The sequence below is a fragment of the Haliotis cracherodii genome, unplaced genomic scaffold (genome assembly GCF_022045235.1).
Source record: "Haliotis cracherodii isolate W230 unplaced genomic scaffold, xgHalCrac1.p SCAF_14, whole genome shotgun sequence".
Lineage (NCBI taxonomy): Eukaryota > Metazoa > Mollusca > Gastropoda > Lepetellida > Haliotidae > Haliotis > Haliotis cracherodii.
In genome coordinates this window covers 37,762,397-37,774,377 of record NW_027266269.1, presented here as the reverse complement: position 1 = coordinate 37,774,377, position 11,981 = coordinate 37,762,397, and the positions used below count along the sequence as shown (strand labels likewise).

The 11,981-nt window shown below is 37.4% G+C and overlaps 1 protein-coding gene across 1 annotated transcript in view; it reads left to right on the top strand.

Annotated features, from left to right (window-relative positions):
- The first annotated feature begins 1,642 nt into the window (after positions 1–1,642).
- The window catches only part of LOC139460810 (uncharacterized), a 35,386-nt gene continuing 25,047 nt past the window's right edge, over positions 1,643–11,981 (top strand). The window contains exon 1 of the mRNA XM_071242284.1: positions 1,643–1,703. The gene's annotated coding sequence lies outside the window, so the exon portion shown is untranslated. The remainder of the gene's footprint in view (positions 1,704–11,981) is intronic.

Here is an 11,981-nt window from a genome sequence, read left to right as displayed (position 1 = left end):
CGCAAAACAACAATTTTGTTTTTACTTGCCTTTCGCGGTAATCCAGTCTGTCATCTAGAGTAACTGCCCTTTGTCAAAGGGAAGCTACTCTAACCCTAGTCTATGAGACGTCACGGCCACGTTTAGACGTTGTTGACAGTCGGTCTGTCCTGTCATAACGTTAAGTGCAGCCAGATGTACACACAGCGACAAACGAAACAATTTTTTTAAGGTAACAATTCAAACTCCAAAGTTGCCAAAACTTATAAAATGCCTTAGCTACGTCACAGTTAGACACTGATTTTCAGTATATCCGACTGTTCTTTTGATACTGATAGCAATTATCCCTTTAGTTTATCCAGGTTCCCGATGGTTAATTCTGACTCGATCGCCGAATGACAAGGGCGACGACATGTTTGTTTGTAAACACTGAAAGTAGTCCCTACATGACCTTTGATATTTGCATCTCTATCCGCATATGACCCCAACCGATATCGTTTTTATCCGTTGGCTTTATCCTGCCGAGAAACCTACCCATCATATTTTAAATATAACTGTTATCAAATATAACAACAACAGGCCTAAATGATACATGTTTCAGGGGCTGTCGGGTAGCCTAGTGGTTAAAGCGTTCGCTCGTCACGGCGAAGACCCGGGTTCGATTCCCATGGCTACATTGTGTGAAGCCCATTTCAGATTGGAAACAGATTAATACTGTCGAAATATATACAGTGCAGTAAATGGATATCAGCGCTAATTATCGTAAAGTGTTGGCTTCCATTGTCTATTGCCAATCACCTATCAGCGCCAATGATCTTTTGGCTTCCCTTGTTAAGTTTCCCCCATTTGTATCTTAGTACTTGTGTTGTTCTTACATTACATATATATATATATATATTAGGCCTGTTGTTGTTATATATATATATACATTGCGAGTTTTCCTGGAATGCACGCATTAATATTTATTACTTCACAGGGTAAGTGATGTGTCAGTCGGACACTGACAGTAACCAATATAGCTCCGACTAAAATCTGTTTCTTATTCAGTGGCGAAGCAACATATACGCAAAACAACAATTTTGTTTTTACTTGCCTTTCGCGGTAATCCAGTCTGTCATCTAGAGTAACTGCCCTTTGTCAAAGGGAAGCTACTCTAACCCTAGTCTATGAGACGTCACGGCCACGTTTAGACGTTGTTGACAGTCGGTCTGTCCTGTCATAACGTTAAGTGCAGCCAGATGTACACACAGCGACAAACGAAACAATACTCTCTGCCTCATAGCATTCATTCACCTGATGAAGGAGTGAGCATATACTCCGCATATGCTCCTCGTAACAAAGAAGTTTACATCCATAAATTCTCTCCCTCCTCTTCCTCAGTAAATAGATATAAGTTTGCACTTAAAAAACGCCTTAATTAATAAACAGGAAAAAAATAATTCCCTTTAAACAACAGCAAACACTCGTTAATTAAAAATCACTAGGTCAACTCTTTATTCTTAACCAATAAAGAAGCATATACCTCGCACGGTGGAAAAGTGTTGAAAAAGTCTCAACTTGATTGACCAACGAACACGAACGACTAATAAAAACAGCTGATTGGTCGATTCAGTGGAGCGCGACCTTACGGTGACCTCTAGGACAACACCATTTCCGAATATGGGACGGACAGACTGCAGAGAACGCAGCTGAGCTGCAAGTGAAGCCCTCGACTCAAACATAGGGTAAATTGTTTCAGATTCATTAATTTTACCAACTCTATGTCGCGCCTAATGATACTAGGGCGTGAAAGCACCCCAAAAAATTTGTGATAATCAAATGAATATCGAAATATTCCGGGAATCTGTTTTGAAATGGCCAAGGAAAGACAACTGTGATATGTCTGTTTGTGGAGGATTAGCTGCGACTGTTTATCAACTGTTTAAGCAGTGTTCCGACAAACTTGTGTTTTTTTTGTTCTGACGCTTGCGTGTCAGGATGTTTGACTGCGGAGTGGTCATTGACATGCACTAAGTTGGCAACCTGGCTGTTTGATGACAGCTTCGCTTCAATGGGGTCTTAAATATAGGTCATTCTCGCCATGTTATTCTGGGAAAACCCCATTTTTTCTTCCATTGACATGGGATGAATTTGGAAGATACGTATGCGTCCTTGGTGTGCCCGATTTGTGTGTGTTGTGAGGGTAGACGCTAAAATACTGCGTTGATGCAATAATATTGATGAAAAGTATGATTAAAAAAAATGATAAGCGAGATATTGTTACAGAAGTTTTGGCAATGGTTTCGTAAGGAAGTGCCGAAGATTTGTGATTGTGATAGTGACACTGACAGGCCAACTCGTTCGTTGGTCGACCGTCAGCGTTTAAAACAAAAACAGCTGGCTGTCTCGCAATTTTGCATAGTGCATGCACCATCAAAACAAAATGGTTTTGTGTAATACTAAATAAATATTATGTTACATTTGTTTAGCCTGTGAAGTTTTAATGTTCTTCTTAAACACCAAGATAATAAACTTACGCACACACTGATGTTACAGAGACAGAAGTACAGCAGCTAGGCTATCAACTATCGGGCTGTGGTAATTTTGTACCCCTAGACCATTTGTATCCCTTTTTCATATTTCTAAATCCCCCTGAGAGGGTATGTAAGACCATGTCTTTCAAAGTATGTGTATTTCTGCTACGTGTTTAGATGTAGTATATATGTTCGTTTAACTTTGGCAAAGTTTGTCATAATCGCCAACAGCTGAGGGGATGATTTAAATCCGGCTGGGGTCCATGCAGGTAGCAAAAGTACTGTAAGTCCCCATGGACCCTAGCATGGTGATCCAACTTCAGATGCTGGCGATCCATAGCCCTTTTTTTTACGTTGTAATGTTTCATATATTTAGGTATATCTTTTTATGGATATTAAGTCTGTGATATTCTGGTACTTTTACTGTCCATTGATGACAGGTTTTTATTTGGTTACCTTCCCAGCTAACAATTTCATGTCGTGACAACGTTGTGGTAATGTTGGAGATATTACGTCCATATAACGTTATTCTGTGGACTCCCATTCATGTTGTCACAACGTCATGGCCTAACGTTGTGTTACGTTATATTCCCGTCATCACAACATTGTGATGACGTTGTATTTTACGTTGTGGGAACGTTGTATTTTTACGTTGAGGGAAGGTTGTATTTGACGTTGTGGCAATGTTATAACAATGCGTCCCTACAACGTTGTTCTTTGTACTACCATGGACGTTGTCACAACGACGTGAAACAACTTTGTGTTACAAGGATGAAACATGTTGAGACAACGTTACCTCGTGACCATTCCCCATTAAAATGTTGTAAAAACAACCAAAAAACATGTTCTTGAAATGTTTTAGAATATGCTTTAGTCACGTGAATATGTCTGATTTGAGATTCCCTTTACCAATGTTTTGAAACAAGGGTGCGAATAGCCCAGTTAACAGTTAGGTCGTGTGTTGCTGACAATGTTCAAAATGTAAAAACACCACTGAGCTGTTAACTAGATACATATGGCTATAACAAAGTCAGACACCATAACCCTTTAGGCATGTACCGCAGGAAACAAAATAATAATGGCCGAGATGGTAAGGTGTTGACCATTTGATACTCTGGGGAGGGCTGGGGCCTGGAATCTTATCGGAAAAAATGTATTGTCAATGAAAATTCTTGACAAAAAAAATTATGGTTCAGATTGGTAAAAAAAAAACAAATTGCCTGCCACAAGAATGACATAGATCTAGTAGCTAGAGAGGTGCTCTTCAGGCTCATAGAGTTAAATATAAACATATACCTGGTTTTGTAGCTGTGACCGAAAACATATGTAATCTCCATAGAAAAGTTCCAGGTCCCCACCTCCTTGAATATTAAATGGTCGGTCTCTAATCAAGTCTATATAGTATACTTCAACTTTCAGTCATGTGACGTCACCATTCAACAAAGAACTCCAAGACACATTTGTGTTGACATTTTAATATTTTTAGATAATTGAAAATTTATACACTTTTCAACATGTTCAAAATTATTGATGGCCAGAATCTTCTTTCTTTGGTGTTCACTTCCACTTCCCTGAAATACAAACAACTTAATAAATCTCGAGCCGGTATATGAAACATATTATATGACAAGAAACATTCAATTGGAGATTAATCTTTATCAATATTCCAACACATAATGCAAGTGTTTGATAGAAACAAATCTTAACATTCATTCAGAGACATCAAGAATCAGGTTCAATACAAAACGTGGTACGAACATAGATTTTTTTTAAAATACATTTTTAGCATTCATTTAAAGCCCCCAAAAACACCAACATATATATAGACAATGGAATGTAACTGTAAACGATTGTACTTACGTTAACGTAATTCACAGCCCAGGGTTTCTTTGGTGTATTCCTCAATGATTCAATATTCTTGATTTTTATCTCCTGGAATGGTCGTGTCCCATTTTCCCACTTGCAGTTGTGAAAACATATAAAAAGTCAAAACTAAAACTATATTTAATAAGCATACATTTATAGTCTATCCCAAAATATAATATATATTGTATAATTGTCTAAAATTTAGGAAAAACTGTAAATTTAAAGTCCCCATGTATAACAGAACGGAACCGATTGGATTGGAAATATTTCAGGCTACAGATAGAAGTAACAAAATTATGAGTACCATCATAAAAAAACACCTTACCGGTATGTAATTTTGTTTCCATATACACCGCTCTGAAAAGAAGGTTTATTAGCCAGACAAACCAGTGATTGATATCATGAGCCATGTCTCACAACGTATGTCAGAGTACAATGCCACACAATCATGTTAGTACAAACATGGTTATTCTCTCTCATTGTCAAAACGTTTCAGCGAACCAAGTATCATTTGAAATTTGTTACTACGTTTATTGAACATAATACAATTCAATATAGTTAAATATAATTCTGTAGTATGGTAGCCTTCATGGCAACATATGGAGATTGAAAACCGAACAAATATGGTTGCTATCAATTTCATTGCATTTTCCATTGGTGCACATTGGCTACACCTATCTCACCTTAATCTGTTACTAATCAGCAACTGATGACCAACTCGCTGACAATATATTGTTATATTAACTTTTGACTATCGACTAGCTTATCATCACCAGCGAAGACCATACCGCAAACACCCTGTTATAGCGTGCGACGAGAGACTCGTTTTACTGGTACTTTTGCTTGTTTTCATTAGAAGAGAGTCGGACATATAATGAACAACAAAAGTTCCTGTGACATTGAATAAGATCTAATGCAAAGTTATGTTTTTTACCTAATCTGAAACAATTTAGGTTTGCAACAGATAAAAAACTTCTTTAAGTGTTCAAATGGTTTAATTTGCCATACTGTATTCAGAAAATGCATGATTTCATAAAAAATATCAACATGCCAAAATGTCAATTTACAAATCAATAGCGTGTGTGTCCATCTCTTGTTGCGATGCAAGCAAAACATCTTCGTCTCATGGAATGGACCAGGCGTTGCACAAAGTCCTGGGGGATATCTGTCCATATCTGCTGGAGCATGTTTCGAAGTTCCTGGAGTGTCTTTGGAACACGTAGTTGACGTCGAAGGCGCCGATCAATCTCATCCCACATGTGCTCGATTGGTGAGAATTAAGGGGAGTGAGCCGGCCAGGGGATGACATTCATGTTGTTTTGTTGAAGAGAATCCTGAACAAGTCTAGCAATATGAGGCCGGGCATTGTCATGTTGAAAGGTAATGCCTGGGCCATGACGACGCAAAAACGGTTGAACAACAGGGCCGATGCTCTCGTCACGGTAGCTATGTCCATACCCTCTACCACTATCAAACGGGTCCTCTGTCTTGCTGTAATCCCACCCCATACGATAGCGCTGCCACCCCCGAACCCATCTTCTTCCATGACACTATGATTGATGTAACGTTCACCTCGACGTTTGTACACCCGAATCCGTCCCATCGCTGTGGCTGAGGCGAAAACGAGACTCGTCAGTGAATAGAACTTGTCCCCACTGCATGGCCGTCCAGCCTAGACGCTGTCTGCACCACTGTAGACGTACTTGACCGAGATTTTCTGTCAAAATGGGACATCTGGCAGGTCTTCTGGCGACAATCCCTGCACATCTGAGGCGATGACGAACGGTTTGTGAAGATATTCGCCGAAGGTCAGGGATGCTTCTTGCAGTCACTGTTGCTGGCTGGAATCTATTTCATAGGTGTGTTGTTCGAATCCAGTTGTCTTGTCGATTATTGGTTACGCGTGGCCTGTAACTCCAAGGATGGTCTCTGACTGCAAACGTCTGTTGCCAACGTTGCCATAAATACCAAATGGTGTTTCTGTGGACGTTATATTGTCTTGCAACATCACGTTGACTCGATCCTGCTTCAAGCATACCAATGGCTCGCAGACGCTCATTTTCGGACAGGCGTGGCATTTCGTAATGTTGAATAATTGCGTAAAGTTTTTGTTTTTCTGAGTGGTTGGTGTTAGTACGATGCTAAACAATGCATATGGAAACCCGTTAACGCACAAGTTTTTATACCCATTCTTGGGAAGTGAAATGCATGGGGCTTGCATAAAAGTCAACTTTTGCATTGAATGCATGCTTTTCTGTTGCAGTTGCATTTTTGTGACATGGTCTGAAATGAGCCACATTGTTTCACAATAATCAAAGTCAGTAGATTAGTCCATGTACAGTAAACTTTAAATAGTAATGATTTCAGAAATAATGATAACGAAGAAATGGCGATAACTGTCGGTGGTCAGTAGGCGATGCATACGTTAGGCCTATATATAGACCTATACGCTTACGATCGAAACCCGAACGTAATATGACGGCCTCAAAACGCCGCCAGATGAATTCTGGTCAAACATATACTGGTTGCCCTTGATAATTAACCTTTGTATCTATAGGATAATAATATGGAAAAAACAGCCCTGGGCCTCCTTCATCTCTCTCTCTCTTTCTCTCTATATATATATATATCATGTTCTGTGTATCAAATATTGATATCAACACTGATGCTCATTGAATGTGACCGGCAAACTGCATTCTAAACCCTACCACTTCTGAATAATACGATACATTTAAATTGATTATCTGCATGTACAGAACCATAACAACTTGCGGAGACTGCTTTTGAAGTATTAATTTACCTCATCCGAATTCACAGATCATCTCTCCAGTTCCAGTTGCTGCACAATCACTTGGTTGTAATATGTCCAGAGTGAGCTTGAACTAAGATGGCTGGTGACAACAAATCTTCCGTGATAATGTGACATCACCTCATGAGGCAACAAGGTTTTACCTTTCCACAGTCGCTCTCCCACCGTATAAAATGTGCACCAATTGTTTGACTGTAATATTGCTTGTGACCATATTTAGCATACAGATTACTTTGTGAATAGATACATATGTTAAAAGAAATAAAACTAAGAGATGGTAGATCTACATGTGGTTTCCTAAACATCATTTACAAAAACGTGTTGTAATGTCCAAAACACAACATTATCACAATGTTAATTTGCAATGTTGTTGTTATGTTGTGGAATAACATTACAATGTAACGAATACTAACATTGTCATAGACATGATAGAGAGATGCATTTACCCTCTGGAAATTTTAGTATTAAGAGATGAAAATTCCAATGCCAAATATACAGAAAGGTAATGCATTACTGCCTTGGTATTCTGACAAATTCAGGTTGATTTTGATAAAGCAGTTCTATTCCTTTATGACTATCAAGAAGCAAACTCTATAAAGTTTCACTGACGTTTCAGAAACGTAGTTACAAAACATTGTGTGATGTCTGATGCACAACATTTACACAACGTAAATGTTGTATCACGACATTACCAATCCACAACCTTACCACAACGTTGTGACAACATCGTGTGTTAGCTGTGATTTCTGGTGTCCCCGCCATGATATTAGTGGAACATTGCTAAAAGTGGCATAAAACCTCTCACTCACTCACCCAACTGAATGCTTAACAGGCTAGATTATTTGCTTATTCACACACACAAAATAACATGAATGATATGTTTTAACGGAAAAACAAAAATATCAGCAATTGATCAGTAAATTTACTTTTTTTTCACTCATTCACTTTTTTCACAAGATTAGGTCTTATCACCTATGTGTCAGAGATCAAATGGAACAATGTATGATGAGAATAAGTGGCCGGGGTGGAAGAGTATAACAGCCCCAATACCTCTGGTTACCATGGTTACACAGATCCTGTGGGCCTGAAAGGGTCATAATCACACATTTGCCTGACATTTCTCCTTTTAAAAGTTTCCGAATCAGAACTAAAAAACTGTTGAATATTTGTCCATGTTACTTTTCATAGGTTTAAACTACATACTGAACTGGTGCCTTTTGCTATTTTAGGATTTAAATTTGTTTCTGTTTTCAGTCTCCACGGAAGCAAATTCGACTTAGGTTCAAATTTGGGATGGGGTTCATTTCTTGAACAGAAATGAGAAACTGTGTGATAGTTCTCCACAAAACTTTGCACAAGCATCATCTAGTTTGCTTTAAAAGAAACCCACAGAAACCCTCTTGTTTTACTTTCCATTTCATATGGATACGAATGTGGTGGATCTTTTGTGGGTAAACAATGTATGCTTCTTCAAGAACATTCAACTCTTGACTCATTACATACAGAATTGCACATTTACTTGTGGTTACTTTACAGACAGCTGCCGGGGGGATATGTCATCTTTCTGATGACTCTTGTTAAAGTGCATATTAATAACTTTTTAAACACTGAAACTTGCAACGTAGATCGTGTTAAAGTACTCACGGAAATGAAAAAAAAACTGTTTAACTCAATTTAAAAATCGACACAAAGTGTTACGTAGCTGTAAATATGAAATGACAAAACAACTCGAAAAGTACTAGTCTGGATTTGCTAGTTTGATCTCAGTGAACAATACAAAATGTACTTTACAGGAGGTAATTTGTCGGCACTTTCAACATTCAAAAATAACAGTCCAAATTGACATAGCAGAAATAGCAGAAACAGACTATAGACATCATGCACCTGTTCTCACCTGTCGTCAAGGTGTCATAGGTCACCTTGATCTACTTACACCTGGTTATGCCCTGTTTCACAATAGTCTGTTTTATTCACATTTTTACACACTTTTACGTGTAAAAAGGCATAAAAACATTTGATACGCTGTATTTGTGCCACGGCCCAATTAGTACTAATTTAGTTGTTTGAATATTTACATATTTTGTATATTAACTGCATTTATTTAAGATCTGAGGTCGAAAAAACAGTTTTGTTTCATTTCCGTGAGTACTTTAGTTAGGCAGAGCAGTTACATACTGATTTGTCATGTATACCTCGGTTAAACTGCTCATCATCTATAACGCTCATCAATTATTTGGACCCCGAAGCTAGTGATGTAGCGAGGGATCACTGTACCTAAGATACCAATTACCATGGAGACTGAACAGACTATTGAAATATGAGCATGCGACTCCTTTGAAGTTATAATAATAATGTTGGTTGGTTTGTTTGTTGTTGTACACCACACTGGGCAATATTCCAGCTATATGACGGCGGTTTGTAAATAATCGAGTCAGGACCAGACCATCCAATGATTGATATCATGAGCAGCGATCCACGCAATTAGGATCGATGACATGCTTCAACAAAGTCCGCGAGCCTGACCACCCGATCCCATTAGTCACCTTTTACGACAAGCATAGTCGCCTTTTATGGCAAGAATGGGTTGCTGAAGATCTATTCTACCCCAGATCCTCACCGGCTAATAATAATGTATTCATCATAAGACATCTAATCAACAAAAAACAAGTCATTTAGAGAAAATTCGAGATATGCATCTTAGTAATAACAAAATGATGATGCCTTTGTTTCATCAACACTGTTCCCTTGATGTATGTTGCCTCACACTTGCATAGCCATAGCCGTGGTACATGACATGGAGTCTGTACTTAAATGTGTACAAGTTCTATCCACTTGAGAAGCACCTCCGTGACCTCGAGCTTCTGCTCAGAGAATGTAAGGTCCAGGGTTCGATTACTGTCTGCATCATACCAATAGACCTTAAAAGATTGCACTTGTTGTTACCCTGCCTGGCGTTCGGCATTAAGGAGCCAAAAGGAGTAAACCGTGTCTGAGTTGGGTATTCATGCTATCCAAGTAAATATAATGCAGGTCCTAGCTTAATTTCTATATCTCTCAAAACATATCTCAATAAAGAACAGCAATATTTTGAGACCACCCCCAACTGAGAATACACTTGGGTGTGAGGTCATCAACCTGAGACAAGTGTTAGGTCATTACCTCCCCCTAAAGGCCATTTCATACATGCATGATGACACACAGATATTTTATCATCATTTTATCTGTAACAGCACCTTTTTATGCTAATCACAGTGTCATTTACGAGGGGCTAGATTAGGTAGATTTGCATTACTTTGTTAATGCTATGTTCATTTCTATGGAAGCCTTTCAGGACCATTTTTTTTCTTGAAATTTCAAGATACTTAATTGAAATTTCAAGATGTTATGTTGAACCATTAAGATACTGTATAATGCAGTCTATATAGTGACCCCAGTTTTAAGGCACCCTACACAATTACTACATTTGCAATAAAAACGTGTTTGTCTTCCTCAGAAAAAAATTACATCATATCCCTTCAGCTAATTCAAGGGAAATCTAAACTTGGTCAGTTCAAATTTGAAATTTGAGTGAAAACATCACTAGACATGATGATTTACCAATTAAATTGTATTTCCTGTTCTGCTAGGCATTGTTTTACATGCAGAGATTGGGATTACCATGTGTATTGTCTAGTAAACTAAGCTGGAAGCAACAATCAGCTGTGTACACATTTCTCGGAATCTACCAGTGATTCGGTTAAAAAATATCCTGTGATATAACTTTTTGATACAATGATTGGAAGAATTGTATCTCATACTATTATCTTATTAGGAATATTTTATTCCAATATCATGTTATTTTAGTTGCAGTTTTACTTTATATATTTGAAATAAATTGATAACCATAAACGTAGCACTTTGGTACAGCTGATCGCTATTGCGGGCTATTTTTTACGTAAGGAACAATTTGACCAATCTCTATTGCGAAAACATTATGTTGACATATAATAGTCAAACTACAACAAATATGACTTTCAGCAAGTCTATCAAAACTCTTCAATCCTGTGTATAAGATGACCTCCCGTGAAAGCCCCCTAATTCTAGGTACACAAATCTTGCCAAATACACAGGGATATACTGTACTAAGTGTACATTTCAAGATACATTATACGTTGAAATTCCAAGATAAAAAGTTAAAATTTTAATATATTTACTTGAAATTAACTTATTAGCTTTAAATATTATGATATCATAGCTTCTTTAAATTTCAACCGAGCATCTTGAAATTTCATCACATCTTGAAATGTCATGATACTAAGTTGAAGTTTCAAGAAACTAAGTTAAAGTTTCAGTATACTAAGTTGAAATTTCAAGATAAAAAGTTAAAATTTTAAGATATTTACTTGAAATTAACTTATTAACTTGAAATATTTTAATATCATAGCTTCTTAAAATTTCAACCCAGCATCTTGAAATTTCATCATGACATCTTGAAATTTCAAGATACTAAGTTGAAATTTCAAGATACAAAGTTGAAATTTCAAGTTATAATCTTAAATTATTAACTTATTATCTTGAAATGTCAAGATCATTATCCTGAAATTTCAATTTAGTATGTATAATGAAATTTCAAGTTAGTATCTTGAAATTTCATGAAAATAATAATAAAAACCTATGGTCCTGAAAGGCTTCCGTACATTACCCTATGGTTCGTATTTATTTAATGAAGCCAGAGAAAGTTTTTCTCGCATTTCCAACAGTACTTTAGTATGCTTGCCGATTTCAGGATAGGTCCTGAAGTCAGTTGATAAGCTTACTCTACACACTTGTGTAGG